Source organism: Herpailurus yagouaroundi, unplaced genomic scaffold (assembly GCF_014898765.1).
Source record: "Herpailurus yagouaroundi ecotype Mexico unplaced genomic scaffold, PumYag 159, whole genome shotgun sequence".
NCBI lineage: Eukaryota > Metazoa > Chordata > Mammalia > Carnivora > Felidae > Herpailurus > Herpailurus yagouaroundi.
The window spans coordinates 30554477-30579343 of NW_024412400.1; the positions used below are offsets into that span (position 1 = coordinate 30554477).

Consider the following 24867-nt stretch of genomic DNA (forward strand, 5'->3'; position numbering starts at 1 on the left):
TAGTAATGAGTTCCAGGAAGACAATGAAAGAGATGATGTGATAGAGAGGATGGGTTCTCTCTGGGTGAGGACATGTGTTTGGGGACAGAGTTGCTAATTTGGACTAGTGGTCAGGAAAGAACTCACAGAGGGTTTAACATTTGAGCTAAGACTTGAACAACCCCAAAAGTCAGCCATATAGAGACCTAGAGGTAGAGCTTTCTGGGTATATAGAAGAATAAGAAAAAGCCAAGGTTCTAAGATGGGATGAGCTAGGTGTGTTTCAGGAATCAAATGAAAGTCCAGATGGCTGAAGTGTAATGTATGGTAGAGGTCAGAGAAGTAGGTTATGTGATGAAAATAACCAACCTGCCATACTAATGAAAACTTTAATGGTCTGTGCCCATCTCAATCTCTGGGCACCTAAGACTAGGTGTGTGTTGGTGCAGGGATCACAGACTGGTAATGGGATGTGGGACCTGAGCTGACTTTAGTCATTTCCACAGTAACACAAACATGCATGTGTGTCTAGAATCCTTTGTTCCCACTAAACTTCTGGGCTGGCCTCTTCCATGTTTTACTCTCATCTTGGCCAAATCAACAGAAGTGGCTTTGCAAACTCAGCATTCCAAACCAACTACAGAATTCCTATTTAAACAACTGGTGGTTTATGAGAGGGAAGTGGTCAGTTTTCAGTGCTTTCCAGTGATTTCTCTGACTTCCACATTAATTCTGTCACTATGCAGCATCAGGCTACAGACCAAATCCAATTCAAAGAGCACCAGAGCTTCTCACTGGTCAAAACTTTGCAGAGGTTTACAGCACCTTCACTCACTTTCCCTGGTTTCTGTTGACTATTAGAGCCAATTTCTGTTGACTATCTCAGTCATTTGAGAGTCACACTTCCCACCCAGTGAAGGAATCTCAGTGCTAACATCCTTGTCATCCATCCTTGACTGGATTGTTCCTTTAGTGGAGGGTTCACCTCCATCTGAAGGAGTTGGTCCCTTTATTGGATAACTTTAGTAATTAGGAAGCTCATCTACTTATTGAGTGGACATTTAATCTTCTGGAACATTTATGTAGGGGGTATTTGAAGGGAGTTATCTTGTAGTCTGAGTCTTCTTGTCTCAGAATTATATATCCAATTCCTCACCTCTCCCTGATGAAGTTTCTAGATTATTTTAAGCCCTCTGATCTATGTGTATGAGTTAGGACTCCTTTGGTAACAAATGACTGCAAATTCACATCAAATTGATTTAAACCAAAAAGATAATTTGTTGGTTCATGTAACTGAAAAGTCCAAGAAAAGCACCAGGACTGTCTTCATTTGGTGTCTGTTTTCTCCCTGTCTAGACCACAGGCTCAGCCTTCCTTTGTGTTGGGTTCATTCTAGAGCTCCGTGGGGTAGTCCTTGGAACTCTAGGCTCACAGCAGTTTACAAGTGATGCCCTGACTGGCTGGTCCTGATTACATTCCCACTGGTAAAGCAATGAATAGGGATCAGCAGCACTAGAAACAAATGTACTGAGCATGAGGAGAGGTGTTCTCCCAGAAGGGAAGTGTGGTATAGCTACCTAGAGGGAAAAAAAATGCATAGATGCTTGGGAGCAGAGCAATAGGACTCCACCCGAATCACAGATATGAAAGTAACCAATATGTCCCACTGCATCTGCTTGGGGTACAATTAAGGTCATATCTCTTTTTGCAGTATTCTAACTATAGACCTCAAGCCTCAAATCTGAACTTATTTTTCTCTCTTCCTGGGGTCTACCCTTCTGGGATAAATGGACAAGTAAGCATCCAAGTTGTTAATTTGTGTTTACTTGTATGTTATCCTGCCTCATGGTGGGAGTAGAACTCAGACCTATCCCAGAAGCCAGAAATCAGGCATCACAGTTGATGCCTCTGAGATCCCTTGAGACTTCTGTTCTGCTGCTGCTGTGGCCCTCACCACAAAAGGTGTCACCCTGCTGGTCACAGGTGAGAATCTGTGGCCAACTGGGACTGAGTCTCCTATTTAGGTACTGCTCTGGCAGAGGCAGGGGGTCCTCAGGTCCTGATGGAGGCCGACTTCCCATGCTTCTCCCTTCCTATGTCCTGAGCTGTAGGCTTAGCCAACAGGGTCCTCAACAAAGTATGGCCTGGCTTCTGAGCATGTACGTAAACAACTCTTTAATGTTTGAGGGCTTTTGAGGATGGAGAAGAATTAGTACTCCTGTACTTTGTTTAATGGCTCATTTGTCAATGTTCCAAATTTCTCAAATGATTAACATTCCATTAATTTTAAATGCACTGTATTTCTCTACATGTTCACACAACACTTACACAATTATAAATCAAAACTCATTGACTCACAAATTAAATTTCCCTAGTCATTTTCCCATTGATGGGAAATTATTTAATCTTCTAAACATTTATCATGTTTAGAAATCCCATTATTATAAATCCCATTCTAAAACAAATCCATTATATCAGACTTTCTTAAATGCTTCAAATACTTTAAGAAATAAAAATACTCCAAATATCACAGTCATTATAAAACTGATTATTAGACTTCTATTAAAACCATTTACAAATGTGCTAGTACCTGGGTTTTTTTTATTATTTCTATTCTCATCCTCATTCTTACTTTTATTCTAATATTTCATGGAAGTTCTCTTCCTAAGGTTTATAAGGGAGAAAATAAAAACCATCTCTGTTTTCTAGTTTTCTCTTTGTGGACTGCTTGAAACAAAGGATGCTTCAAGCAAATTTAGCTTTAAACACAGTGAAGTCTGACTTATTTCACAATGTTAATATAGGTTACACCTAGGGAGTGGCAGTGGGAGACAGAAAGGGAGAAACTTTAATTTTTCTTGTATATACTCGTGTATTATTGGAGTATTTTTTAATCAAGCATTTACTACCTTTCTGATGATGAATACAGTTTTCAGAGCTTTGAATGACAAAAACTAACCCACCTGTGGCCAACACTTCTAGTACTTTTTTATTCCCTTCGTTTTGTTTTTCCGCGGAGGCATCTCTATTTCTTTTTGCAAAATAAAAACCACAACCCATATTTATTTTTTCCTTCATGTCACAAGCACTTTCTCATGTTATCAGATTTTCTTGGGAAACATGGGGCCTGTAACAGCTGCATGATACTCTATCATGGGGACGAGCCACAATTCACTGAGTCATCTTTCTACCATTGGCAGAGAATTGCTTCAAATCTGGGAAGTACGTGAAAGATCATTTCGTTTGAGTTTCTTATTTTCCAGATGAGAAAGCTGCATCCCCTGAAGCTAGCAATTTGTCCAAGCATGGCCAGCTGGTCAGAGGCTCGGCTGGGACCGGGCACTCCCAGGGCCTGGTCTCTGCTCTTGCTGGCATCACATGCTGCCTCCTGGGCCTCTGCAAGGCACTTTTTGGAACCTAACTGTAGGGCACTGCCTACATTCTTTCTAAATTACATTTTGTAATTTGGGGCCCATTATTCCTGACTGTCAAGATCATTTTTTACCTTCTGTCATATAACCATTAGCTAATGGGGGACACTGTAGCCAACACCAGAAATTGTGGTTTTCCTCTATCATGATGTGCTTCCTAAGTCATCTCTGTGCCAATGAAGGGGAAATACTGTCATAACTTTTGTCAGATAATTCCAATAGTCACCAGAAATTATAGGGAAGGGTGTTAATTAGCATACTTCGGTCCATGTTTCTCAGGGATCCCTTGGGTTCTGACATTCTGGGATCAGCATTCCAGCGGATGCCTGGGCGCTGCCCAAGGGCCAGTCCAGTGCTCACAAGATGGAAGAGGAATAATTATTGGGTGGGGAAAACAAGGAGAGAAGGGAGCTAACATTGGTCACCAACTCTGGACTCAGCTCTGAGTACTGGGGTGCAGAGGACAGAAAAACATTACAGGAGGGGGAGCCTAGAGGATGAGATTGCTAAGGTTTGGGGGAAAGTAGGTGGATTGGGGGTATTTCCCTTTTACTCAAAGTGTCTCATCCTGCGGTTGTGTCATTAAACTCTACATGAAGGAATTCACTATGGTAGAAGAGATCACTCTTGGAGGGCTGTGGCTTATTCTACTTTTTCCTTTACACTTTAAGAGGCACACTCTACCCAATCTGTACAACTGCTTCTTTAACATCAATGTCTTCCATCACTAGAGCCACTTTTTGAGTCATCTTATATAGATTTTTCCAGAATGCCATGTTCACTCTCACCTAAGTTATTTGAGATACAGCCCCTTCAACATCTTTCTTTGGAAATGTTGTGGCTTGGGTTAACATTTTTAGTGTATTGCTTTTGAGAAAATCCTTAATTCATATGAATGTCATTGGAAGGCACCACAGAATGTGATGGTTTCTATTTATGGTTAATGTTAATCCTTTGACCATATGGTAGTTTAAATTTCTGGTACAAATTCCTTTTGCATGGTGTTATAGCTCATTCCTGGGCTGCTATAGTTCTGTAATTTATTAATGTGAAAAATGGACTTTGAAATGTAATAGTCCAGAGCTAATATGGAGAGCAGCAAGGGAATTTAGTGTGCTTAGAGAAGAGCTGTTTCTATGGAAACTAATTCCTTTGAGTGAAGTCCTGGGGTCCCTGAGCTGCAGGGTGTTTCTGTGTCCAGGTGATGCAGCCTGGGTCCCAGGCTCAGCTCTGACATGAATCTCCAGGTTCCATGAGCAAGTCCCAAAATCTTTGGGACTTAACCTTCTCATCTGTGACTTGGAAGAGTCAGATGAGTTCAGTGTTTACTAGACTAGATTTTGGAGTATTAGCGACCAGTAATATATTTATTTAAAGTTCTAATTTTGGAATAATTTTAGATTCACAGAGAAGTTGTGAAAGATAGTACAGAGAGTTCCCATGTAACTTTTAACCAGTTTTCTCTAATGTTAACTCATTACATAGCCACAGCACATTTGTCAAAACTAAGAAATTAACGTAGGTGTAATACTATGCACTAAGCTACAGATTTTATTTGGATTTCCCTAATTTTTTCACCAATATCCTTTTGTCTGTTCCCAGTATCCAATCCAGGCCACTACATGCATTTAAGCATGTCTCCTTAAAATCCTCCAATCTGTGACTATGATCTTGTCAGCTTTAAAGAATGCTGGCCAGATATATTGTAGAATGTCTCAACTAGTAATATTTTTAAAAAGAAAAACAAAATTAGAGGATTAGTCTAGCTTTGGAAAAATTGCACAAGGTGTATGAATGAGGTCTCTGTGTTGTGAGTTACAGAAAATTCACCCTGAATTGTCCTCTCAAACAGGGAATTTATTGGCTCATGTAACTAAAAAGGCCAAGGGCATATGTGGCTTCAGAATGACATTCATCTCCAATTTTACCTGTTTCTTGGCTTGGTTCTTCTCTCTTCTGAATATTCAGGTCATTCTCAGCTATGTACTCACCACATAGTTACAAGATGGCTTCTAGCAGCCCACATGGCTATATCCATCCAGTGTGTGTGTGTGTGTGTGTGTGTGTGTGTGTGTGTGTGTGTGTGGTAAGAGGTATTCACCTCTGCTCCATGTTCACAACTAAGAAGATAATCAGTTTTCTGCTTCTGATGTGAGGATGTGTTGCCCAGAGTTGTGGCCACTATATCGTGATCATGAAGGGAGCAGGCTGACAGCTGAGGAGGACACAAGAACCTTAAAGATAGATAAGAACCTGGGTTCTGGGTGATTTTATTTAGTTGTGGAATTAATCAGCCGTGGATCTGGATTGGTTATATGAAATAATAAATTCCCTTGCTGCTTAAACTTCTGTTAGTTGAGTTTCATTTTACTTGCAACTGAAAGCATTCCAAATGATACAATGATATTGCAGGTTTCCTTGTTGGATACAGGATATTACCTGGATACAGATTTGCTTGTTGGGCTTCTCTATTTGACAGCATAATACAAATTGGAGCCCAACGTTTTTTGGCTTGTAGTTTTCATTAGAATTATTGTTGAAAAGCCCAGCTTCACCTGGGCATTTTGACAAAAACAGAAGTGATACTCATCAGTTCACATATTATAGAGCATTTGAGTAATATTTCCAATATTTCTGGTTGCTTCTTCCCATGAAGGCTAGAAGCAAACCATAGGGACAGGGCAGGGAGGGGGCAGGAAGGGGTTTGCAGGGTGCACCTCACTCAGAGCATATCCAGTACAGAGGCTTCTGCTCATCCAGTGGGCACAGTCTGGAGTTGGTCAGAGAGGGACGCCTTGCCTGGATAACATTTTCTCATGGCAAACATTTGGGCACCTGGGCTGAGATGATCTTGTCTAAGGCCTTTCAACTCAGGCTAGCACTGTGTGATGTAATGGTGTGGAGATCACCATGCCCACAGCGGGGGCCCTTTCTCTCAGTGTAATAATCACTGAAGTACTGAGCACCTGAGTAATGAAAGTTGTTTTTTAACTTTTTTTAAATGTTTATTTATATTTGAGAGAGACAGAATATGAGTGGGGGAGGGGCAGAGGGAGATGGAGACAGCATCCAAAGGAGACGCCCGTCTCTGAGCTGTCAGCACAGATCTTGACACAGGGCTCGAACTCACAAGTCATGAGGTCATGACCTGAGCTGAATTTGGACATTCAACGGACTGAACCACCCAGGTGCCCCAATAAAGGTTTTTTAATAAAGATTTTTATAAAAGGATAAAAGGTTTTTTTTAACAAAAGGTTAAAAGTGATTTTTATAATTTTTTTTTCAACGTTTATTTATTTTTGGGACAGAGAGAGACAGAGCATGAACAGGGGAGGGGCAGAGAGAGAGGAAGACACAGAATCGGAAACAGGCTCCAGGCTCTGAGCCATCAGCCCAGAGCCCGACGCAGGGCTCGAACTCACAGACCACGAGATCGTGACCTGGCCGAAGTCGGATGCTTAACCGACTGCGCCACCCAGGCGCCCCAAAAGTGATTTTTAAAAAGGTTTAAAGAGGTCTTTAAAAATCACTGAAATTAAAAAAAAAAAAAAAGAAGAGTGTAATTATTACTGAAAACACCAGCCCATGGTTTCTCATTGAAGACTAATGTTTTCAAGGGCTAAAGGAATAACAATTTGGAAATGCATTGGCTTCTCCCATCATTATGCCCTATACATTCACTTTTTTTTTTTTTTGAAAGAGAACTTGTAATTACTTTAATGTACAGAAAACTCAACAGCATCCACTTACCCTAGTTTGGAAGCCAGTTGTTTGGCCTTTATCTTTTCCAACTTGGCAATGCAAGCCACCAACTTTGGACTCAGGGCATTGCCTCCCCAGTGACAATGGATCTCATCATATCTGTCATTGTCATGGGTCCTGATGGCTTCTACCAGCTTAGCTCCTTTGTCTTCCAAGTTAACTTGTGTGAAGGTGAGAGTGGTGCAGGTCTTCCTGTGGACCAGATGCCCCAGCCTGGCCTTCCTCCTGATGATGCAGGAGGGAACCCCATCTTATGACATAGGGCAGCCAGGAAGACAACCCCAGCTCAGTGGGATCCGCAGCACATGCAATCACTACCAGCTGAGCCTTCTTGTTTTCCACTAAGGTGGTGACAGTATTAACCCCAGCTTGAAGGACAGGTGGCCTCTTAATGGGGACCTCCCCTTTGCTGGCAGCTTTCTTCTCAGCCTGGGCCAATGATCTCTGCTTCTTCTCTTGCTTTGTCTTGCTGTCTGTGGGCCAGCTTCAGCAGTTGAGTAGCTGTTTCGTGATCCAAGGCCTGGGTGGACTGGTTAATCGTGGGAGGCACTTTTACACATTTATAGAGAACAGCCTTTCGCCGCTACAGCCCAACGTAATGGGGCCATTTGACCTAGTGGGTGAGGTCCCTTTTGGGCTGGATATCCTGTCCGATGCCAAAATTCTTGGGCTTTTTCTCAAATGGGATTGACAGCTTCTTGGCCTCCTGCTTCTTCACCACAGCAGGGGCCAGGGCCACCTTCTTCCCCTTAGCTTTTTTTCTTTTTGGCATCTTTGGTGGCTGGAGGAGAGAGCTATACTCACTTCTTTTAAAGAAGTATATGATGTATATGAATAGTTTTTGCTTGTCCCTCTAGCTTTTTAAAATGAAAACGATTTTAAAATGAAAACGGTTTGGAGGCACCTGGGTGGCTCAGTTGGTTAAGCGTCCGACTCTTGGTTTTGGCTCAGGTTATGGCCTTGCTGTTCCTGGGATCAAGCCCACATTGGGCTCTACGCTGACAGTACGGAGCCTGCTCCGGATTCTCTATCTCCCTTTCTCTCTGTCCCTCCTGCATGCATTCTCTCTCTCTCTCTCTCTCTTTCTCTCTCTCTCTCTCTCAAAATAAATGAGTAAAAACAGATAAAAAATAAAATTTCTAAAAAATTTTTAAAAATATGGGTGCCTGGGTGGTTCAGTTGGTTAAGCGTCCGACTTTGGCTTAGGTCATGATCTCGCAGTTCCTGGGTTTGAGGCCTGCATCCGGCTCTGTGCTGACAGCTCAGAGTCTGGAGCCTGCTTCAGATTCTCTGTCTCCCTCTCTCTTTGCCCCTCCCCTGCTCACGCTCTATGTCTATCTCTTAAAAAATGAATAAAAGTTAAAAAAAATTTTTTTAAATAAAATGAAAACAGTTTTACTCCTTCCCTCCCACACACACTTTCTCACGAGGAGATACATACTTACATGAATACTCTCAGACATCGTGTGGATCCGCATATTTTGGGCATGTATATAAAGCCATTTATAGGGATTTAATCCATGAATCATAAACAGAAGATTCTCATTAGGAATGAGCAGTGGCCTCTTTAAGCTTGCATAGTGCTTATAGTATTTGAAGATGGAAAACTCTCAACGTTTTATAGGAGGCTTATAGATTCACAGTGGACTCTGCATTTTAATATTAAAAACTTAGAAATGGTAGTAAGTCCAAGAGGCAGTAATAATCTGATACGATAGCAGTGCCGTATTCAGGGCTTGGCATAGAGTAAGTTGTCAAAAACATTTGCTGAGAAAAAAATGACACTTTCTCTCCCATTTTTAATGACTGAAAAAGAGAAATAGAGGTTTTCAGGGTAAAAAGTGACAAAGCAGAGCTTTCGGGAAAATCAGTGACTTCAGGATAAAATAGCAGGTATTCCCAGATCGTTAAGCACTGAAGCAATTTTTAAGTTACTCTGTAAACTTGAACAGGGCTGTGGACAGCCTCATGCAGATTTGTTATCTTTCAGTGAATGAAATTTCTTTTTTAGTGTCAAACTGGCTCTGTGTCGTGAGCCCATTTTTCTGGGACTGTAGGTGTTTTCAGCAACCCACACAAAGCCCTCAAGGGCCTGGGCACTCACTCCACTGCTGAGGCTTCCACTTTCTCCTCTTTTCTCTTCTTGCTCTCAAATTAGTGTGACTGAAACCCTATCTTTATGTGGGTCAGGGCTTCCTTTTTCCTTAAAATGTCTTTTTTTTTTTTCACTTTAAAAACAAACAAACAAAACCACTCTTCTATTTCCAGAAATTCTTTGCACTTCTTTATTTCCTGTTGGCTTATTCAGAGGCATTTTTTGCTAATGAAGTTTCAAGATGATTTCTTGAAACTGTTATAAAGTTATGTAACTTTGCTGATTTAAAACTATCTTCTTTCCTAAATTCTTAACTGTTGAGTCTCTTTCTCTTTTCAGAGCAAAGGCTGCTTTTTTGTTTTGTTTTGTTTTTTTTCTCGATCTGAATTAGAATTTCTTTATTTTATTTTTTATTTTTTTTAATTTATATCCAAATTAGTTAGTATATAGTGCAACACTGGTTTCAGGAGGAGATTCCTTAGTGCCCCTTACCCATTTAGCCCATCCCCCCTTCCACAACCCCTCCTGTAACCCTCCATTTGTTCTCCATATTTATGAGTCTCTTCTGTTTTGTCCCGCTCCCTGTTTTTATATTATTTTTGTTTCCCTTCCCTTATGTTCATCTGTTTTGTCTCTTAAAGTCCTCATATGAGTGAAGTCATATGATTTTTGTCTTTCTCTCACTGACTAATATCACTTAGCATAATACCCTCCAGTTCCATCCACATGGTTGCAAATGGCGAGATTTCATTCTTTTTGATTGCCAAGTAATACTCCATTGTAGATATATACCACATCTTCTTTATCCATTCATCCATCGATGGACATTTGGGCTCTTTCCATACTTTGGCTATTGTTGATAGTGCTGCTATAAATATGGGGGTGCATGTGTCCCTTTGAAACAGCACACCTGCATCCCGTGGATAAATGCCTAGTAGTGCAATTGCTGGGTCGTGGGGTAGTTCTATTTTTAGTTTTTTGAGGAACCTCCATACTGTTTTCCAGAGTGGCTGCACCAGCTTGCATTCCCACCAACAATGCAAAAGAGATGAGCAGAGGCTCCTTCTTAACTGATGATGGTCATAACAGCAAAACTGAAGTGGATTTTGCACTGTATGGATCTCGGTTTCTCAGGATGTCAATCCGTTAGGCATATTCCCCAGCCTACTCATCCCTGTACCCCCGAGTCTGATCCCAGATTTAATAATCCTCTGTTCTGCAACAATTGTTATTACCTCCTGTTTTAATCCTGCTGATTCATACCGTTTCGCCAAAACCTACCTGTGGACTCCGAGGGTCTACTATGGGCTTGTTTGGGGGCTCCCGGGACATGCTGTCAAGAAAAGAACCTTGTACTGGATGTGGGGCCCAGTGCCTGATTCTGCCTTGGTTTCCCCATCTGCAAAGCATGGAGCCTGGAGTGGATGTCTATGGTTCCTTTAGTCCCAGGCCCTGATCTGCCCAAGGCATGATGCCAGCCATTGTATTTTCAAACACCTCAGAGAAGAAAATTCTAGAGTCCATGGTTCTTTAATTTTTCAGTCCAGTAATTGTAAAAATTTCTTCCTTCCATCATAGAAATCTTTTCCCATTCAATCAAGGCCTGCTTCTGCAGCTACATGGTTGAGTGGCATTTGCACACCAATAGATGTAGGAGGCTTTCCTAGTCTTCTTCATAAATGCGGAATACCACAATTATTCATTTGTTTCCAGAATAAAGATCACAGGTACAATGGCATGGTGCAAGGAAGATGGGCTTGGGCTGGGGCAGAAAGCCCCTCTGTTTCTGGGAGATCTTGGCTCTCAGAATTTCATTTCCCCATCTGTCAGGTGGGGATCTGGCCATCCTGGCTGCAGGGCTGTTTTGAGGATGCATGGAGAGGATGCACCCAAATCAATCCCCACAGAAGGTGGCTATCCGCAAGGTATGGGATTATGCTGGAGTGAAGTCAGGGATCTGACTGTGCACCGAGACCCCTCAGGAGCGGCTTTCACCCCACGGAATCTTTGGTGGAATGCGGTGGGTTATAAACAAATGGAAAGAATAAAGTGGAAATAGAGCCTCCCAGAGAATCTGGCTCCCTGTGACTCAGTTGGGGGACTGCGCAGGGAGCCATTTATTTGGAACACTGTGGTCCCCTCCTGTGTCTTCCTCAATCCCGGGTTAAAAACAAAAGAAAACAAAAAAACAAAACAAAACAAAAAAACTTTCCCGAACTTTCCCATTCCTCTATGGCTTGGCTGCGAACTCTGAAATTCCATCCCGTATTTGTTGTCACCCGCGGGCCCGTTTCCATGGTTACCCAGATTCCAGGCGCTGGCCCAAGGCCCACCACAACCCATCCCTCAAAGTCTCCTTGGCGGAGGAGAAACATTCCTTCTCACTGCGCACTCCGTCCCTCCGCAGCCCTGTCGCAGCCTCGTTCCTGTGTGATGTGCATGTTCCAGTGTTCTAGGTGGTTCTGTTCAGCATTGGTTTGGGGGTAAGCGCAACATAACAATTTGCTCCGTGTCTCTTTTTCCTCATTTAAGCTGAGGAATCACTTTCTTGTACCAAACATTATACCCTTGGCAAACTCTCCAGATGGTTCTCATTAAAATTCCAGTTCCTTTTTTTGCAATTCCTTTTTTCCCCATTCTCCTCACACTGTTAGGTCAAAAATAAACACCAGGATGAGGACTGAATGGGAGGTCTTGAGTATAGCAGCTCAAATGAATGGAATCTTTTCAGAGCCCCCTGGTGTGGGCAAGAAGGAGCCCCCAGGTCCCCTTCTTACCAATGGCCACTTCCCCTTTCATGGGGCTTCATAAATATGCACTGGTGTGTGTGGGGGTATGTATTTGATATTAAAGGTGCCCTTGGCCATGAGCTCTGCAGGCCTCTAGAGAGCCAGCTAGGTCCCTGCTCCCCAGCAAGTCCTGGCTGTGACTGTGCCTGCAGAGGGACTGGGCAGAGGCCTGCAGTCAATCCCAGTTCATGCACATGGAGGCCTCTGAAGGTTACTCAGGACACTGTCTTCAGGAGTGAGGCACTCTTGCTCTAAGAAGTCAGTGGGAAGGATCGCCAATGCTGTTTTGCTTTTTAGCAGCTGTGCAAGGCACAGGCTTTGCCCCCACCTCTGAAAAAAATCTGCTTGCACAGAAAAAGTGTGTGGGGGTCCAAGGACGTGTATTTGATGTTTTTATTTCCAACTTTATATTATGAAAAAAGTTTCAAATCATGGAAAAGTTGAAAGAAGAGTGCAATGAATACCCATATCACTTCACCTAGATTCAGTGCATTACATTTTGTCATATTTGCTTTCTCCCTTTCTAGATAAATAGATGATAGGTGGATAGCTGACAGATCAGTCAATCTCTATATATCTTTTGCTTAGGCATTTGAAAGTTGTTTCATAGTGTTTTATAACCTCTTAATTTATGTATTAATATAATTACATAATATATGACATTCTAATAGAATACATTCCTACTGTAAATTATTCAGACATTCAAATAGTGTAGATAGGAGGCACAAGTCCTGCCCAAGTCCCTCCTCCACCTGCATCCCCCACCCCACAGAGTAGCTTGGTTTGTGTCCTTCTGACCTTTGGCTGTGTTTATACAGATATATGCATGTTTAAATAGAAACACATTTTGTTATATGTATTTTTAAACATAAATGAGATCATACTATACGTGCTGTTTTGCCATTTATTTTTCACTTGGAAGTATGTCTGGGATCTTTCCATATTAGTGCTTGGAGCTCAGCCTCATTCTTTAACTGCTGCAAAGCGTTCCAAAGAATGGCTGTGCAATAATTTTCTTAACTGTTCCCTCTTAATGGACAATCCAGCTAGTTGTTATTGTCTTTCCATTACTCACAATGATGCAGTTAATATCTGTGGAAAATGTGTTTTTGAGGACATGTAGCAGTACAGCTTTTCGGACGATGCCTAGATGGCGGATGCCCTAGCTGGGTTAGATATGATGCTCACTTTATATTTGTGTAGATTCTGCCAAACTGCTCTTCAGAATGGTTGCAACAACATACACAAGCTCCAAAATAGAGCCCATTTCCCCTTACCCTCAGCAACACTGAATTTTATCTTTGTTTTTTGTTTTTTGTTTTTTTGAGAGAGAGAGAGAGAGAGACAGAGTGTGAGAAGGGGAGGGGTAGAAAGAGAGGGAGACATATTCCGAAGCAAGGATCCAGACTCTGAGTTGTCAGCAGAGAGCCTGATGCGGGGCTTGAACCCACGAACTGTGAGATCATGACCTGACTGAAGTTGGATGCCTAACCAACTGAGCCACCCAGGTGCCCCTATCCAACTTTATAATCATTCACATTCTTTTTTTTTTTAATTTTTAACGTTTATTTATTGTTGAAGTGGGGGGCAGAGAGTGAGGGAGACACAGAATCTGAAGCAGGCTCCAGGCTCTGAGCTGTCAGCAGAGCCTGATGTGGGGCTCAAAATCACGATCTGTGAGATCATGACCTGAGCAGAAGTCAGATGCTTAACTGACTGAGCCATCCAGACACCCCTATAATCATTCACATTCTGATCAATGAAAAGTCATTTCACTGTGGGTTTAGTTTGCATTTCTTTGATTTTTAATAAGTCTGACCATTGTGTCAGAGTTCAGCTGCAGATGACAGCAGCCAGTCTGCTTAGTTTATGTAGAAAGATCAATAGAAAGAGAGTACGGGAACTGCTTGATTTAAAATATGGAATCAGATGCTTACAGTTTGTGAGATCAGATGAAAAAGTAGGACTGACCCCCAGAACTCCAGCTCAGAACCAACCTGCCAGAGGAGCCTCTACTTCTGCCATAACCAGGAAACTGGGATTCGGGAGGCTGTGCCCCAACTGCTGATTTGGTAATCTGGAAGCCTGAAGGCCTCAGACATACCTGGTATCCAGGACCACGCTGCCTCAGCTGCATTGTGGATACCTTACATCCTGTCCACAGTATCTATGGAGCTGGAGACTACATCTAGACAGTGAGATTGCTGCTCTGTTGATGCAGGAAAAAAAAAAAAAAAAAGCAAACCAAGCAAAAAATAAGCACCTCCCTTAACCCCCAGTGTCATGAGAGTCAGTCAGTCTCTTGAGGGTATCTATGGCCAGGGGAAGCCTGATTACATTTAGAAGCTCAGCTCTAAGGGAGCCTGGGAATTGTAGGCATTAGCTTTTTAGGCTCCAGGATGCAGCAAACTACAAGGTAGTAGGCATGGAGTTGAGTGAATCAACCTGAAATATTGGCCATAATCCTATTTTCATGTTTCATATCTTTTTTTTTTTCTGCGAATCGCCTGGTTATACCTAGTGCCCGTTTGTCATTTGGGGTTATCTTTTTCTTATTAATTTATACAAAGCCTAAGCTTGGTAGGCTATCTGGAAAAGAATCTTTTGTCTGTTATGTATGTTAAAACCAGCTTCTACTCTTTTACCTTTTTTGTTATGTAGAAATGTTGAGCTTCTCTATTTTGTACTTTATGGTTCTTTGGTTTTTACTTAGGAAGGCCTCCCCTGCCTCAAGGTTCCTAAAGTATTTAACTACATTTCCTCCTAACATCTTTAAATTTTTCTTAGGTTTAATTCTTTAAACCATCTTGAATATGTGGTTTGAGGTAGGGATCTATCTTAGTTTTGTTTTTGTTTACCCAGATTGTCCCAGCATAATTTGTTGAATAAATTTTTTTTATCATACTTTAAATCTGGAGAAGTTTGTAAAATATAGAATGAGCTCGTAGCTTTCTCTGATGCAGAACAAGACAGTGTAAAGCTTTGAAAAAATTAACTTGTTATCATTTCACATTTTAGTTCTCTTTAAAAATAGGGGGTTGGCATTTCTAAAGCACAGATATGACAAGATCATTCCTCTGGTCAAAAACCTGATTGTGTCTCCTTTTCCTTGGGATCAAGGTCTAATCTCTGTTAAGAGGCTCTCTGTTCAGCAACCCCTATGGGCCTTTCCAGTATGATTTCCCTGCTTCTTCCCTAGAAGGGAGGTCATATGATTTGATTTGGCCAACAAAAACAGAAAACATGTGTAGATATCTGTGTCAGCACTTTCTCTGTGACACTGTAATAATTTCTTTATGATACTTCTCTTACTTACTGGTATTTCTCAGTGTGATCACCATTGGTATCACAATTCTTTATTGCAATATATTTAACAGCCCTGGCCAACCTACCACTAAATGCAGCAGTGTTCTCTGACACCCACTTCCCCATCATCCCGGTCATCGTGACTGCCAAGAGAACCTCCCACCTGTTTCCAAACATACCAGCTCTACTCTCAGTGAGAAGGAAGGAAGAGAGGGAAAAAAAAACACTGGGATTGAAACAGAAATGACAGGATATCATTACCATAAGGCCCTTTGCCAACTTTGCCTCTCATCTCTACATGTCTAAATCTAGACTTTCAAAAGCTATCTTTTTCATAAAGCTTTCCTAAATCCCCATAGCTCTAGATTATTCCTTTTCCTTTTTTAAAAATGTAATCCCTACCTAATGGGGGAGCTCAAACTCACAACCCCAAGATCAAGAGTCGCATGCTTCACTGACTGAGTCAGCCAGGAGCCCTGATTATTCCTCTTCTGATTCCCCTCTTCCAAGGCATTTTTTCTATATCTATTTATCCATCCATCCATCCATCCATCCATCCATCCATCCATCTATCCAGTAGGTATTTAGTGAGCACTTATAGTGCACCAGGCACACTGACCACTTTTCTTCTTAGATTATTGCCCTTGGCATGAGTGTTTTATCTGGTCTACTATGTTGTAATCTCAGGTAGACTCCCACATCTGATCCACCTTGGCATCTCCTAGAGTGCTTTGCATAGAGCTGGCGCTCCTGTGGAATGTCAGCAGAATGAAAGTTACTGAATGCTGATGCAGGTTTTAACACACACCCGAGATGTACATTCAAAATCAGTGAGAATATTTTTTAAACAATGCTATTCTGATGTTCACAGTATCTACATTATTAGTTTTTAAAAATTACCCATAATCTCACCACTTTTTCAGGAAGTAATGTTAGATATGACAGTTTCCTTCTTGGTCAGTCTGACCTTGTCCTTAGACACAATGACTGCCAATAATTGGCTGCCTTTCCTTCCAGACTTTAAAAAATATGTTTATGCAAATTCACATACAGATATGCCCACATGCACATGTATTATATTTAAATTAGCATTAAGGGGTTGCATGAAACACAAGTTTGAGCCTCAGTTAAAAATTTACAGAGTAAATAAATTATGATATCTAACTTAACTATATATCGTTTTATAACTACACCGCAGTTTTGAGTACACTGTACTTATTTCACTCCCAACCCCTGGGATATAGGCTCAGAAAGGCTGCCACACAGGCTCCTGGTCACACAGTCAGTAAGTGGTGGAGCTAGATCTTGAATCTAGACCTTCTGCCTCCTAAGTCACTGCTGTTCCTACCATGCAAAATTTTTAATTCCCGAGGACTATTTTGGGAATGATTATTTACACAATATAATTATTCTTTGCTTGACTTCAGAGTATCAATGTAGAATTCCTTTGAAATGCTTAAATGTTTTATTTTGTTGAAAACCCACAATAGCTAATGTTTTTCAAGTGCTCACCATATGCCAGAAACTGTTCTGAGTGCTTTACTTGTGTTGGCTCATTTGGTACCCCAATAAGCCTATCATGTGACCAGTATTGTCAACCCTATCTCTGATCCAAAAGCAGGTTCAGAAAGGTAAATGACTTGTTTGGGAACAAGTAGCTGGTGCATGCTACGCTGGGTTCTGAACCTATATTTTTCTGCCTCCAAAGTCTGTACTTTCAGCTGTTATATTTTGCAGCAGCCTGTATATGGTTTCCTTACACGTCATTTCAAGTAAGTAACTTATGTAAAATACACAAGGTGCAAGCCTGACATGTGTTCTACTTTAAAGGTATTTGTAGCATGAAAGAAGTCTAACGTGGAGGAAGATGTTTAGATAAGTGCTTAAATAAGAGCAAAAAAGCAAGAAGGAGAGGAAAGACACATGCACAGAGGAGTCTTGCCTGCTTGGTTGACTGAGAGAAAGTGGGAAACTGGGTGAGATGAGAGGCAGGTAGCAGTTGGTGGGCTCTGTGACCCAGACTGGGCTCATTTTTCTTGTGTATAACTGGAGCCACTGCTCCCTGTCCTCCTGGGCTGAGAACTCAGATTTGTGAGCGCCTCATCTCCCAGAGGGCAGCCCTGGGTGAGCAGGAGCTGTGAGTGGAGGGGAAGGAGTAACTCTCAGCATCCACACAGCCCTGAGAGCTGAGAGCCAGAGAAGATGGGAGGAGAGCAGGGGGGAACACAAGAGCCAGAAAGATGGGACTGGAGAGAAGGGCCTCCCCAGGACAGCCCGCGTCCCCATCTGTCTGGCCTGAGCTGGGGGAGGCCATATGGGGTCCTAGCTGATGATAGGAGTTAGGGCATCCCCACTGGCAGAGAGGCAGGGATGCTGCCTCCTCTTTTTTCCTCAAGAAGTCCCTCATAGTTAGATGGTGTGCCAGTGAGAGTGAGTACCAGTCCGCGTGCTTGGGGGTAGGGGCAGGGAGACTGCTTGAGACTAAGAGGACACGGCAGGAAGCATGGGCAGAGATGCCAAGAGAGTGGAAGCAAGATCATGGCGTGGGTGGAGGAAAACCCCCTTTGCCCTTGGGTGGTGGCCCCAGGATAAAGGGGATCTGAGTCATCAGGGAAGGCATGGAGTAACTGGGATGGGTTTATACATCAACCACCCTCACTTCCTTTGGAGTCACTTGGTTGTTTTCAAATTCTCCACCCTTTGCCAGCTCCTGCCTCCCCTCATCATATCCAGTGTGTGTTGTGTGTGTATATGTGTGCAACTGGCTCTAGGTAAGAATAAAATTAGCAAAAAAAAACCCCAGGAAAGTGTGCCTATCTTTGACCTATAAAAACAGCTTTTTAAAAAAGTTTATTTATTTTGAGAGAGGGTGGAGGGTCAGAGAGAGAGAGAGACAGAGAGAATCCTAAGCAGGCTCTGTGCTGTCAGCATAGAGCCCAACATGGGACTCAATGTCACAAACTGTGAGATTATGACCTGAGCCAAAACCAAGAGTCAGCTGCTTAACCAACTGAGCCACCTAGGGTGCCCCCAAAACAGATTTTTTTTTTGGTATGGTTCAACACAATAAGATAAACTGAAATAAAAACCCAGGCAGAAGCCCTTCATGAACTTGTGTGTTGACCATTGTTCTCAGCTCTGTAATTGTGCTCTCATATCTTATTTCAGTCAGGGGCTCTATTCTGAGACAGCTAGGGCAATGGAGTGTAAGTTCATATAGTATTTGGCCAAAAGCCAGATAAGATTTAGGCACAGACATGCCCTGGGATTGGGTGATAACCTTGCTTCAAGTTCTCTCAACTGTCTACAAAACCTTTCTTAATGTAATTTGTACTGCTTCTTTATCTACCCTCTTACCCCATGGGTAGGATGGCAACAATGACAGAGGACTCAGTCAAGCTCAGGAAACAATTTCATCAATAGGTCTATAGGTTTTCATGAGGAACAGGAACAGCTTTCAGGATGCCTGGAGGTCTGCCCCAGCTTTTCTCCCATTGCTTCTCCTGGATGAGCCTACTTTTCTGATAGCCCGAAGGCACACAGTTGGTTTCTTGAATTCTCATTTCCAGAAATGTGAGGGCATTTTCTGGGTCCAGTTGGTCACTGTCCAACATGGAACCCCTATAGATGGCTGCCATAGTTTTAAGGACCATCATTGTCATTTATGGGGCCCCTTGTTCAATAATTGTTAAGAATCTCAAGACAGCCTCAACAGGCTGTTCTGAGTGTGAGCCCTGTGTTGCCACATGGGCTGCATGTCCATGAACTGGGTCCTGGTTGGCCCAGGTGCAGAGGCCAAGGCCACAAGATGTGAAGTCTCCTCAAGAGACCATCCAGTTGCCTTTCCATGCCAGCCACTTCCCCCCTTCCACTACTTTCTATAGGAGCTCACTGACAGGGTGTGGCACGACAAGGAACTGGGGAACAGATTTAACTATGCATAAAACATGGCCAAATCGGGACAGGAACTTTGGAAAGCAGTTTTTCTAGAGCCTAATGTATCATTCTAGAATGATGCCTAAATTCTCCAAATAATTTAACACAGAGAGCTGGGAAATAGCTTAATGAAAGTCCCCAGGCCTGACTATAAGTATGGGTTGGGGCCACAGGCTGGCACAATTCCTGATTCTGGCTACCTGTTTCTGTAATCAAAGTTCTGAACTGCCCTCACCTTCCGTGTGCCCTTATTTGGCTTCCCACAAAGCACAAATGAGGAGCCTACTAAGTGAGCTGCCCAGTCCCAGGGTGGCCGCCCGGAATCCCAGGGATTCACACAAACCCCATGCTGGGCAACCAAGACCTGCAGAACCACTTCCAAGCAAAACACCACATTTATGCAGTGTCTTCAGCCTGTTTTACCAAGACCTGCCTGCGATTCAGACTTTCTCAAAAGAGTTGTGCGCCCCCTGCTGGGAAAATAGCACTGACATTAGGCTGTTCACTATGGTCGCCCCAAATCTGAAAACACACCTTTAGGGAATTAACCTTGTATAAACCCAGAAACAACAGTATGACTCATAGTGATAAAGTTGTGAGTTATAGGAGTTATATACAGATGTGGCAATAAGTTGAATTTTTTAATGTTTTATGGCTCCTGGGTCCCTCACAATTTTTTTTTTTTACCTCAATTATAGAAACAAGGTAAACATTTTGAAGTTCTAAGTGTCCCAATAGGATTTCCTGCCTATTTCAGAGAGGACTGGTCACAGATTTCACAGGAGAGGCCACATGGTCCAGGGAGAGGACATGGGTTTGGAGATCAGCCAGCCTAGGTTGCAATTCATTTACTACTCAAGTGGCTTCAACTTGAGACAAGTTGTTCAATTTTGAGTTGCCATCTCATGATCATGAGTACAATAATATTCACCTTCAAAAGTGGATGTGAGGGCTAGAGATCTTGTGCATGAAGCACTCAGAAGTGCTCAGTTTAACTGTGGCTGTCGTTGATTGTTACTCTATTGTTAAGAAGTGGGTCTAAGTGGGCTTCAAAGGATGGGCAGCTCCTGGACACAGATACTACCTTCCCGGGGGGTGGAGGCTGCATCTGGAGCCCTGTGTCTGGTTCAGAGGATTCACCCCTGGGTCATGATGCCAGTGCTCACACTGGGCACTCTAGTCTCTTTTGAACCCCACAACCATGCTTGGGGTGCTGGTGTCATGAAATACACCTCTCACTGGGCACATCTGGACAGTTCTCCCTCTAAGAGATAACCCTGGTCTAATACCACCTCCACCTTGTTAGCTCAAGGCACTGTCATCTCGCTCTCAAGCCAATGCAAAGCTCTTCTGTCATTCCACCTCTGTTCTCACCTGCCCAAATCCAGAGTAAGTTCTTTTTTTTCTTTTCAAAGTTTTATTTAAATTCTAGTTAGTTAACATGTAGTGCAATATTAGCTTCAGGAGTAGACTTCAGTGATCCATCACTTTCATACAACACCCAGTGCTCATAACAAGTGCCTTCCTGAGCACCCATCACTCATCTAGCCCTTCTCCCACCACCTCCCTCCGTCAGCTCTCTGTTCTCTGTATTTAAGAGTCTCTTGTTCTTTGTTTCCCTCTCTCTTCTTCCCCCCACCCCATATGTTCATGTTTTGTTTCTTAAAATCCACAGATGAGTGAAATCATATGGTATTTGTCTTTCTTTGATGTATTTCTCTTAGCATAATACACTCTAGCTCCATCCACATGGTTGCAAATGGAAAGATATCATTCTTTTTAGTTACTGGGTAGTATTCCATTGTATATATATACCGCATCTTTATCCATTCATCAGTCGATGGACATTTGGGCTCTTTCCATACTTCGGCTATTGTTGACAATGCTGCTGTAAACATCAGGGGGCACATACCTCTTTGAATCAGTATTTTTGTATCTTTTGGATAAATACTTAGTAGTGTAGTTGCTGGATCTAAGGCTAAGACTTATAAGACTTGTAAGTCTAAGACTTAGCCTTAGTAGTTCTATTTTCAGTTTTTTGAGGAACCTCCACAATTTTTTCCAGAGTGGCTGCACCAATTTGCATTGCCACCAGCAGTGCAAAAATGTTCTCCTTTCTCCGCATCCTTGCCAACATCTGTTGTTTCCTGTGTTGTTAATTTTAGCCACTCTTACAGGTGTGAGGTGGTATCTCATTGTGGTTTTGATTTGTATTTTCCTGATGATGAGTAATGTTGAGTATCTTTTCATGTGTCTGTTTGCCATCTGGATGTCTTCTTTGGAAAAGTGTCTGTCTATTCATGTCTTCTGCCCATTTCTTGACTGGATTATTTGGTTTTTGGCTGTTGAGTTTGATAAGTTCTTTATAGATTTTGGATATTAACCCTTTATCAGATATATCATTTGGAAACTATTCTCCCATTCTGTCAGTTGCCTTTTAGTTTTATTGTTTCCTTTGCTGTGCAAAAGCTTTTTATCTTGATGAGGTCTCAATAGTTCATTTTTAGATTTGTTTCCCTTGCCTCCGGAGACGTGTAGTAACAAGTTGCTGCGGTCGAGGTCAAAGAGGTTGCTGCCTGTGTTCTCTAAGATTTTCATGGTTTCCTGTTTCACATTTAGGTCTTTCATCCATTTTGAATTTATTATTGTGTATGGCATAAGAAATTGGCCTAGTTTCATTCTTCTGCATGTTGCTGTCCAGTGTTCCCAGCAACATGCAGAAGAGCAAAGAAAGAGACTTTCTTTTTTCCATTGGATATTCTTTCCTGCTTTGTCAAAGACTAGTTGACCATATAGTTGTGGGTCCATTTCTGGGTTTTCTATTCTGTTCCATTGATCTATGTGTCTGTTTTTATGCCAATGCCATACTGTCTTGATCACTAAAGCTTTATAATGTAGTTTGAAACCTGGAATTGTGATGCCTCCAGTTTTGGTTTCCTTTTTCAGGATTGCTTTGACTATTTGGGGTCTTTTCTGGTCCATTACAAATGTTAGGGTTGTTTGTTTTAGCTCTGTGAAAAATGCTGGTGGTATTTTGATGGGGATTGCATTAAATGTGTAGATTGCTTTTGGTAGGACAGACATTTTAACAATGTTTGTTCTTCCAATCCATGAGCCTGGAGTGCTTTTCCATTTTTTTGTGTCTTCTTCAATTTCTTTCATAATTTTCCTATAGTGTTCAGGGTACAGATCTTTTACTGCTTTGGTTAGGTTTATTCCTAGGTATTTTATTGTTTTTGGTAAAATTGTAAATCGGGTCAATTCCTTGATTTCTTTTTCTGCTGATTTGTTTTTAGTATATAGAAATGCAACAGATTTCTGTGCTGATTTTGTATCCTCAGTTTTGCTGAATTCCTGTATTCTAGCAATTTTTTGGTGGAGTCTTTCAGGTTTTCTCCTGAAATTGGCAAATAGTGAACGTTTGCCAATTAGGATGTCTTTTATTTCTTTGTGTTGTCTGATTGCTAAGGCTAAGACTTCCAGTACTGTGTTAAATAGTAACGGTGAGAGTGGCCTTCCCTGTCTTGTTCCTGCCTGTAGGGGAAAGGCTCTCAGTTTTTCCCTATTGAGAATGATATCAGCTGTGGGTCTTTCGTATATGGCCTTTATGATGTTGAGGTATGTTCCGTCTATCCCTACTTTGTTGAGGGTCAAACCTAGAGTAACTTCTATTTGACAAAATAAGATCTGATTGAGGCCGCTCTCCCAGCCCTCCCCCCAGCTTACCTGCCAGCCTTGAGTGTTTTTTTGTTTTGTTTTGTTTTGTTTTTTGTTTTCAATATATGGAATTTATTGTCAAATTGGTTTCCATACAACACCCAGTGCTCATCCCAAAAGGTGCCCTCCTCAATACCCATCACCCACCCTCCCCTCCCTCCCACCCCCCATCAACCCTCAGTTTGTTCTCAGTTTTTAAGAGTCTCTTATGCTTTGGCTCTCTCCCACTCTAACCTCTTTTTTTTTTTTCTTCCCCTCCCCCATAGGTTTCTGTTAAGTTTCTCAGGATCCACATAAGAGTGAAAACATATGGTATCTGTCTTTCTCTGTATCTGCCAGCCTTGATTGTAATGCCAGTCTCACCTTTGGGCTTTATGCAATTCACTCTCCCTGCCATAGCTCCTCATCCCTCAAATTCCACCCCCCGTCCTACTCTTTCTCACCCTTCAGGTCTTGTCTCTAAACTCAAGGTGGGTACATTAATTGCACACTTTCTTATTTTCTCCAGAGCAAATTGAGTCTTTTTGGTCTCATTCTGCTGTGCTACAGCAGAAATTATATCTGTGGTCACTAGGGTGTCCTTTCTTCCTTTTAAGGTCTCACAAGCATTTGGGATGTTCATGAATGGCCTCAAAAGTGGGTGAGGACCTCTACTCTGAAGCCCATCTGGGTCACTGTTGCTATCCTCATAGCCAATTCTGAGGGGCCCTGGAAGGAGGTGGCTTCAGTGCTTGGGGTTTTGCCTAGGCTGGAAGACACCTCAAAACAATGAACCTCTGAAGTTCATCTCACTGGGTCCAACCAATGACTGGGGCACAGCCTTCCTCCACTACTCTTGAGAGGCTCCTCCTCCCCCTCTCCCCTGCATCCAAAACTAGGGGTAGGGTTGTTTTTGAACACACCTGTCCTCTGTTTGAAACAGCAAGCGCAAACACTTACTTGGAGTAGGAAAAATTCATAAACAAAATTAATATTTGAAGCTACATGCTATAAAAGCTACTTGTCACAATGTCACGCCGTGATTATCTAATCTAAGTCAGGTCCCCCCAGTCCCACTCTCTATACCCTGTAGTAGTTGCTATTGGGGCCCAGATCCCCTTTCCCTGGTCTGTCTGTGCACCCATTCTCTGACTATTTGCTCTGTGTTGGATGCCAAGAGCTCATGGCGGCATGTACTCTGGAGAGCCTCGCCCCCAGCAACGCTTGGGTTATGCCCTCCCTGGGGGATGGTGGGAGGGGCAAGACCAATGACTGCACACTGCCCATTGAATACAAAGGCCCAGCCCCTTGCCTCAAAGTGGGAAAACTCTTGGTGACATCACATTGCATAGCACCTGTGCAACCTGGCTGAGGCTAGACTGAAGCGTGAGGCTATATCTTTGCTCAGTTTTTTCCTCTGCTCTATCCTGTTTCCCTCTCGAGCCCCTCCTGATATCACCACCTCAGTAGATCCCCTACACAAGAAACTGTGCCTCAGGCTTTGCTTCTAGGTACCCAGCCTAAGTGACATCCTTTTCTCCCTTCCTAGCATGTCACAATTTAAAAGCATAGATTTGTATAACTCTTGGTTTAATGCTTGTTTCCCCCACTAAAAAAGGCAGGAGCCACGTGAGGTCCCTTTTACAGAAGAGAGCAATGCACTGATTTGAACTGGAAAGCCACACGAACATAGCCTCTCAGGCCTTGCTCTGCAGACTTTCCCTTTTTTTTTTTAATTTTTTAATGCTTATTTATTATTTTTGAGAGGCAGAGACAGAGCATGAGCAGGGGAGGGGCAGAGAGAGAGGGAGACACAGAATCCGAAGCAGGCTGCGGGCTCTGAGCTGTCAGTAGAGTCCAGTGGGGGCTTGAA

At 42.5% G+C, this 24867-nt stretch overlaps 1 pseudogene; it reads right to left on the minus strand.

The window, feature by feature from the left end:
- Window positions 1–6997: 6997 nt before the first annotated feature.
- Window positions 6998–7950, minus strand: LOC121033700 (60S ribosomal protein L7a-like; annotated as a pseudogene).
- Between the last annotated feature and the right edge of the window lie 16917 nt (window positions 7951–24867).